This window comes from Macrobrachium rosenbergii, chromosome 46 (assembly GCF_040412425.1).
Source record: "Macrobrachium rosenbergii isolate ZJJX-2024 chromosome 46, ASM4041242v1, whole genome shotgun sequence".
Lineage (NCBI taxonomy): Eukaryota > Metazoa > Arthropoda > Malacostraca > Decapoda > Palaemonidae > Macrobrachium > Macrobrachium rosenbergii.
Window position 1 is genome coordinate 15,694,058 of NC_089786.1, and position 9,451 is coordinate 15,703,508.

At 38.3% G+C, this 9,451-nt stretch overlaps 1 protein-coding gene across 22 annotated transcripts in view; it reads left to right on the forward strand.

Annotated features, from left to right (window-relative positions):
• LOC136830241 (protein bicaudal C homolog 1-like) overlaps window positions 1-9,451 on the forward strand; it is a 115,779-nt gene that overhangs the window by 37,381 nt on the left and 68,947 nt on the right. The gene's annotated exons all lie outside the window — the stretch shown is intronic.

Consider the following 9,451-nt stretch of genomic DNA (forward strand, 5'->3'; position numbering starts at 1 on the left):
CCGCTAATTTATAGATAAAGGTGATAGTTTTTGATAGTTATTTAGCAGTACATAACTTCACATTGACGGCATTATATTTTTGATAGTTATTTAGCAGTACATAACTTCGCACTGACGGCATTATTTTATATTAGCCTATATATATATATATATATATATATATATATATATATATATATATATATATAAATAATATATATATACATATACATATACATTATATATATATATATATATATATATATACATATATATATTATATATATATATATATATATATATATATATATATATATATATATATATATATATATATATATATTATATATATATATATATATATATATATATATATATATATATATATATATATATACATACATATATATATATATATATATATATATATATATATATATATATATATATATATATATATATATATATATATATATATACATATATACATATATATACATATATATACATATATATACATATATACATATATATACATATATATACATATATATATATATATATATATATATATATATATATATATATATATATATATATATATATATATATATATCACAGGGAACAGTAAAATAGCAAATAAGGGAGAAATAAACAAATGACTACAAAAAAAAAAAAAACTACTACACGTCAGAAAGCATTAGGTTCAAGGTCTAAATGTTGATCGCGATTCATAGTACCCATATTGGTTTCTTTTCAGCCAGCATTATCAAAGGACGCAATAAAGCCGATTTGGTTGAAGAAAATTTGTGATTAATTACAACTTATAGAATTATAACCTTAGGGGGTATATGCATCAGAAGGCAAACTTGATTTTTGTTTTATCCCATCGACCTCATTAATACGGTTTTTATTGAAGGTTTACCCAAGGTTACTTAGGTTTCATCTAACATGTAATGAATCTAAGTGGGGCAATTTCCATTCATATCCCTGGGACCGTTCAGGAATCGAAAACACAACAGGGACGTTTTGCTAATTCCTTTTCAAATATTACCAGACTTACTTTTTCGTTTCCTACAGCGTTCCTTGTTTGGATATCTTGTCATGTCTCAGTTTAATCAGTGGGAGTTTGTCCTTCTTTCCACTTTTAACCGACTTTGGAACGCTGGAATGTATTTACTTGTTCTGCCTCCTTTTGGTGTGAGATTTGGGGATAACTTACTGATAATTTTTTTTTAGTTGCTAGGTAAGATGGGCGAAAATCGAAGAATGAGGGCAGTTAGCCAGCTAACCATGTTGGGGAATAATTTAGTTAAGAGTAATGTAAAGTGCGGTTTAGCTAAAATTTTATAAGATGAAGGTACAGTTTTTTTTTATTGATAATTTGGAACCCTGTTACGCAAAATTGATCAAATTTTAAAAATAGTATGGGAAATGGATGACAACATTTATTTCCTGCTGCACTCGACTATGGCTCTCGCGAGTTTGGAAAATCAGGTGTATGGAAGACCCGCTTATAGAGAGATTTTACATTCGTTTCATTAGTTACTGTGTTATTCGTATTTTATGTTTAGCGATTTGTTCCCGGGTCTGTAGATATGGAACTGAAAGTAACGGCCGATTCACAGTATACCATCACGTCACCGACACATCACGTCACGCCACCGTCCCATCAACAGTGCCTTTTATTCACACTATCCATCACAATCCTGTTCAGTTCGTGTCCGACCTCAGCGATTTATCGGTAAGAAACTTGTACAAGCACCGTCACGTCAAAATATTCTTTCCAAGAAAACGTGTCGTGATGTGACGGTGGATGCCGTGTGCTCGATGGTGACTTGACGTGATGGTGTGAACAAGTCCATCTGATTGCATGTAAGAAATTCTCGCGTACCTTGACGTGACGTGATGTGTCGGTGACGTGATGCTATAATGTGAATCAGCCTTTACCCGTGAACAGCTGTCTCTACTTGAATACCCTGACCACATCATTGAAGGGGCTTTTGTTTTCATAGGGAATCGGATAAGTTGTGCCCCCGCGAGAAGACACAATGGCACGGGCTCTTGCTCTTTGGCTGCCGTTTTTCGCCTTCAGATGTCTGAAGAAAAAAGAAATGCTATAGCTGTTACCACCTGAGCGATGCCATGCATTGGATGTTAAAATATTGAATGATTTGTGGGAGCAAGCGCGCCAGAGAAAAATCGAACATCAGAGATCGGCAAGGCATAAAAAACATGTCAATTTTTAGTTTTCTGTGAAAGAAAACTATTGAGTCCGTCCGCACTTTTTCTGTCCGCCCTCACATCTTAAAAACTATTGAGGCTAGAGGGCTGCGGAGTGGTATGTTAATCATCCACCCTCCAATCATCAAATATACCAAGTTACAGCCCAGGTTCAGGTTAGCCATGATCGTGCTTCTGGCACCGCAATAGATTAAGTATACCTTAGTTTAACCAGACCACTGAGCTAATTAACAGCTCTCCTAGGGCTGGCCCGAAGGATTAGATCTATTTTACGTGGCTGAGAACCAAATTGTTTACCTAGCAACGGGACCTACAGCGTATTGTGGAATCCGAACCACATTATGCTGAGAAATGAATTTCTATCACCAGAAATAAATTCCTCTAATTCTTCATTAGTCGGTCGGAGAATCGAACGCGGTGGACAGCAGAATGCTAGCTGAGAACGGTACCCACCCATCCAATGAGGAACTAATAGGTACCAACTACGCATTCCAGCACCGGGCCGTGGCGGAGAGTTTCATGGGCCTTGGCTGAGTTTCATACAACATAATAGGATGTACAAAATACTCGATTGCCCCGAAGAAACTAAGGCGTATTTTTTGCTTGTTCGTCTTATAGGCAGTAACAATCACAGCGTAAAATGACATGGATCATATATTGTTTATGGAGATGAGTGTTGTTCCGAAGGTCACGCACTTGAACCTACTTTAATTAAGAAGACAAACAACTTGAATCTATCTCGAATGTCATAGAAACCTGATAAGATCGACCATATCTGTTTTTGGACCCTGTTTCAAAGGTGATACTTCTTAACCTCTGGCCTCAGCCGGAAACTACTAATTTACCCCATATTCCTAATTGTTTGCACTTTGAAAAATTCCATCTTGCTTTGTAAATAGTGTTCCTGTTCCCTATCAGATCCTTAGGGATTTGAAAATTGTAGAGTGAACTCTCTCTCTCTCTCAAGAAACTGCAAAAACTATCAATCTCTCTCTAGAAAGAAACTGCAGAAACTAGTAATCTTCTCTCTCTCTCTCTCTCTCTCTCTCTCTCTCTCTCTCTCTAACAATCTCTCTCTCTCTCTCTCTCTCTCAAGAAAAAGAAAAAAAAACTGCAGAAACCAGCAATTTCTCTCTCTCTCTCTCTCTCTCTCTCTCTCTCTCTCTCTCTCTCTCTCTCTCTCTCTCTCTCTCTCTCAAGAAAGAAACTTTAGAAACTAGCAATCTCCCTCTCTCTAGGTGATAGGAAATTAGACAGAAAAACGACGACCACTGCATTCTAAGAGCATTTAAGGAAAAGTAAAGGTATCTAGTTAATTAGTTACAGGTGTTTGCTAAATTTTTTAGTGGTTTATTCTTGTATTTCAGCTTAGAGGCACCCATAAATCTGTTTGTGTATGTATGTATGTATGTATATATGTATAGATTTTCTTGCAGTAACAAAAGTTTACGGGCAGCCAATAGACTAACAACAGTACATTACCGTCCATTTTGAGTGTGTAAATACATTAGTATTTGCATAAATGGGAAATTACATTAAACTTTCCTATAGACAAAGTTGGAATAAATGTTCAGTCGTGCTTGGAAGAAATAAAAAAGGGTCTAAATTATGGTGGCCGCTGATGAATGGCTAAAAATATCGGCGGTTAACGTTCTCCCTGTCCCCCATCCAATGATCCAATTAACTTGCAGTGAAAACGTCTCAGAATACGCGCACACATCCCCTTCGCAATTAAGACGAATATTTAAGAAGAGATTGGTCAGCGACCAGTCCCTTCCCCCTTACCCCTTCCGTCCCCCTTACCCTCTCATCTCTTAAATGCCATTACTGTTTTTGAAGGCAAGATGTAAAGTGTGGGAGCTTGTTTTTCAAGCCTTTATTACGAAATGTTGTATCAGGTGGATCGTGGCTTCTTCTTACTCACTCCGCTCAACCGCACCAGGCTAGTCGCCACTGCTTCAGCTTCAACAGCCACCGCCTCCTTTCTCGCTAACTCTTGAGCTAATTCGTACCCTTTCTGCGGCAGGCAGTCTGTAACGATCACTTATTTTTCTTGATAGTCTCTCTCTCTCTCTCTCTCTCTCTCTCTCTCTCTCTCTCTCTCTCTCTCTCTCTCTCTCGTTTGGCAATTGTATATCGTCACTAGAGTCGCGTATTGTGATAGGTCACGGTCTAGACCTGCGGTTTTCAACCTTTTTTGGCCCATGCACCTTTTCACCATATTTCAGAATGTCATTGCTCCCCTTTCCAAAATTGTCTGCCTCAAAAGGTGCATTCCAAATAATACTAAAAATCCCTGGTCACGATCCCCCCGCCTGAAACTCTGAAATTCCCCCAGGTTGAGAACCGTTGGTCTAGACCGCGGGTAAGGTAAACCAACACTGTGGGTTCTTTTTCTTTTAAAGCTATTTGTGGGTGCACTTGTTCGACTACTCCAACTACTCCAACAACGAGAAATATTTCAGGCTGGGCCATTCGCTGTTAATTAGTCATTTACGTGCATAAGGGCAGTTTTCCATTAGGATCTAGTGGTAGAAATTTTCATGTACATTTTTTTTTCTGATTTCGATCACGTCTGCACTGTTATAGTCTTACTACATTCTGTGCTAATGTAGTTAAAATGAACTTAAGGTAATGAAGAAAATTTTTATAATTTCTTAGCAACTTTTGTCTTGTGCTACAGTACTGTACAACTAAAATTCCGTTCGTCATCAGTTTAAGATCTTTGTTTGCAAATATTAACATCTCTTTTTATAATCTTATTCCGGCTTAGGGGAAGTGCTCTTCTAATTATTATTGTTGTAGGTTAACGTTGTCATCTTTTGTTGTTAGGTGTTAGGTAAATGCATGAGAGGTTATTTTACAATCGCAGCTGGCAATTTGAAACGACTTCCTCCTGTTTCACGATTCACAATCAAGATCTTTTACAAACCGGTAGCTTTGCGACTGCTGTGATAAATGGCCTTTGTGCTACATTTGTCTGTCATCCTCCCCGTAGGGGTTTAGTGCCGTCAGTGCACCTCACGGGGTGCATTGTAGTCATTACTAAAGTTGCAGCGCTTTTTATTCCTTTTACTGTACCTCCTTCCACATTCTCTTTCCTCCATCTTGCTATCCACCCTCTCCTAACAATTATTTGTTAAACCTTTAAAACCTACCTACTCTCAATTTCCCTTTCAGCGCTGAATGACCGCATAGGTCCCAGTGCTTGGCCTTAGGCCTAAACTCTATATTCCATTCCATTCCATCCGTCAATCGTATCGTCAGGGCCAGGTTTACGCATAGGGATAGAGAGTTGCCGTTGGGATTTGCGTAAGATCGATGGTATCTTCGTAGATGGCCCAGAAATGTAGCTTCTCAATTGGTTAGTTTCTGCTGTTAAAAGAAAAAAAAAAAACTTTGCGCCACTTGGAATTAGTGTCATATTCAAGAGTCTGGCTCTTGGCGATGTACTTAGGAAATAGAACAACAGCAGAACTGATCCTTTAAGGAGATGTCTTCATAAGACAACAGTGATTCATAAGAAGTTACGGTGGTAATTTGAACGCCATTTCAAGTTAGCGAGGGTTACGATACAACAGATGTCTCCTGAAAAAGCGATGCAGCTAAGTAGAAAGGAAGAAATAAGCGGGGATAAACTGATTGGGTTTATTTTGATAGACCTAGAAGGAAATAATAGACTCATGCAGAAGAGTGTGCTACTAGAAACAGCGCACATAGTGAGAAAAGTGATGGACTCCTAAGGAGGCAGGATGCAACCCGGAACCCCACACTCCACCCAGTCGAATAGGATGACTGATAGAAAAAAAATAATAAAAGGAATTGAATGATAAAATCATAGTGCTTACTGAAAGCCACGCCATGACCACTGCAGGCATTAATCCCATATGGGCTAATGTGATAATCACGAACTATGAGAAATGTTTTACAGTTTCATTTAAAAAAATGAATTCGAGCTAAGGTAGAAATGTAGCATTTTGTGATCCTTAATGCAGTAATATTTTTCCCTTTATACACAGAAAGTCGTATTTGTGATGTTCATGAGGTTAAGTTCGTCATTGGATGGGTTGGTATCGTTCTCGGCTAGCACTGCTGGGTCCGCGTTCGATTCTCCGACCGGCCAATGAAGAATTAGAGGAATTTATTTCCGGTGATAGAAATTCATTTCTCGTTCTAATGTGGTTCGGATTCCACAATAAGCTTTAGGTCCCGTTGCTAGGTAACCGATTGGTTCTTAGCCACGTAAAATAAGTCTAATCCTTCGGGCCAGCCCTAGAAGAGCTGTTAATCAGCTCAGTGGTCTGGTTAAACTAAGAAAAACTTAAAAAAAAAAAAACCCTTGGGGTCAAACGTCAAGAGGGGTGAGTAAGGGGAACCTGATTATATATATATATATATATATATATATATATATATATATATATATATATATATATATATATATATATATATATATATATATATATTTGTATGTACGATAGTTACGGCAACAGCCTACTCGGAGTCCCATTTTCTATGCTTACAACTAAAACTATTCTTATCGTGTATTTATATATCCCCACACTCAAAAAGCTATAAATACCCAGGCCGGATGATATAACAGAGGCTATATAACCCCCGGCGTTCATAAGGCCCAAATCAGAAAGGCGGGTTGTAAATCACGACGAGGTTTCATAATCGAATCCTTCATTCGAGGAACCACAATCCCCGTATGTCCGAAAGAACAGGGCGCCTCAAGATGGAGGTAATGAAAACACTTATTCAGTGCAAAAATAAACGTAGTGGAGCTCCGTCTGTGTGTGTGTGTGTGTGTTGTGAGAGAGAGAGAGAGAGAGAGAGAGAGAGAGAGAGAGAACGAACTGAATTATGTAATAAATATGTATTATTTGAACGCCGAGGAAGTGATATTAAATTTAAACATGGCAGTATGCTTGGACAGTTAGTAAACTTTAATGCTCATGTGTAATATATAAATAAATAGAGAGAGAGAGAGAGAGAGAGAGAGAGAGAGAGAGAGAGAGAGAGAGAGAGAGAATTTAATCATGTAAGAAATATTTATGTGAACGCCGAGAAAGTGATATCAAATGTAAACATGGGATTGTGCTTGGAGCAAATGGGAAACCACAATATTATTCTATAACGTAAATGAATATGTAGAGTTATAATGTATACAATGAATCGTTGCATGTGTATGTGTGTGTATATGTATGTCTTCCAAATTTAGGGGATTTCAGCCCCTTGTGCATAAAAAAATTGTGAATAACTTTTGGTTTCCGCGAATACCGCATTCGACCAAACCCACAGGCTAGGCCACTGCTACTAGCAACAAGCCGGTACTAAATTCTGAACACTTGAGATTATTTTTAATCAAATTTATTAGTAATAAATATATAAGGTATCCATCACACATTACCACAGGTGAAAAATAAGAGACAGGGTGTAGGTCCTGACCGGTTTCGACTTTATTTCCAAGCCTTTGACGAAGGACTGGTAAGTAGTATTAGAAGTCACAAATTATATGCTACAGAGACAGTACTGACGAACATACGTACACAACCGTTTGAGACCGAGATGAAGGTAGGAGTGGCCTTCAAAACTCATTTGGCTAAAAATCACAATCTACTCTCAAGGGATAATACCGACAAACGTACCGAGCATAGGACTACAGATCCACACCTGACAGGTGTCAGGGAGGCGGGGTGGGAAATCTCATTAGTACTGCTGCCCCCTGTACTGTGTTTACAAATATGATAGTCCTATTTTCATAAGTCTCTGTTGCCTTATACTCAGTTCTACCAACATGTATAAATCCAGTTTAGTTTGCTCCTTGGGTATTGTGTCTTAGGTATTGTCTTTGGAAAGGGTCCTTGGTCCTTGGTTTCGACATTTGCAAGGACCACCTGTTTTGCTATTGTTGACAGCATTATGAGTAAATGTACAGTGCATTGTGGGAAGAGAGAGAGAGAGAGAGAGAGAGAGAGAGAGAGAGAGAGAGAGAGAGAGAGAGAGAGAAACTGTAGGCTAGGCTAAAGGCCCCTACACACGATCAATTTTTTCGTCATTTAATTGATATCAATTTATTGACGTCAATGAATTGATGGAGAAATTGACCGTGTGTAGGGGACATTTATATCAATTTAATTGAAACAATTTCATTGAATCAATTCATTGAGAGATCAAAGATCCTTTGATATTTATTGATGGGTCTTCAATAAAATTCAATAAAATGTGATACTGAGACGCGCATTTGGAGAAATGGCTTCTCGCATGGTAGTATTTTGTTTGACTATCATTTGCATCACTAAATTTAGAAGTTCATCGTAAGATTCGGCGTCCATTCTGAGGAAATTCCTGTAATCCTCTGGCTCATCGTCCCTTAATTCCTTCAGCAATCGTGTATGTCCTAGTTCCCTTCGACAGAGATACCATTTCTTCGCCCACTTACTCCTCTTCTTTCGCTTTGGAGTGTCCAGAGCTGTTAAGTAGCATGATGGAGGAAATTCGCGTATCGAACGACAGGGTTTTGGATGGTGTAATCTGGTCTATGGACGCTGGGAATGATTGTACCATTCATGTCTCTCTCTCTCTCTCTCTCTCTCTCTCTCTCTCTCTCTCTCTCTCTCTCTCTCTCTCTCTCTTTGTAGATCTTGAGGATCCTCTTCTGCAGGACCTCTCACGCCAGCTATCCGGCTCTTTTTGAACTACTTCCTAACGTATTTCAATAACACGCCAAACCAGTCATTTTTGCCTTCGAATTCAAGCACACATTTCACTTCGAGCACGAAAACTTAACACTTTCCTTTCGATACTATATATACACTGTACTCTTCACACTGCCCAGCAATCAGTTCTATCGGAAGCTTTACTATGCCTACGTATGCTCCATGGCTTCCTCCATTTACCTGTCCAATTTTACTCAAGTCACGCAACTAACACTCCCCTTAAACTCATCCTTCTCTGAACGTGTACTGTACTGTTCTTCCCTAGCAGTCCTTTCTGTCGTATGTCGTGATTCTAGTTCAAGATCCTGCCGTACACTTAGTCTGGTTTTACTTTTGTACCCCTGTAATTCTCAGTTGTCTCTTGTTCCTCTTACTCTTAAAAATTAATAGTAATTCTTTTCGTTCCTTCCCACCCTTTCCTCCAATAAAGTTAGGTATTTAGTTTTACCAGACCACTGAGCTGATTAACAGCTCTCCTAGGGCTGGCCCGAAGGATTAGACTTATT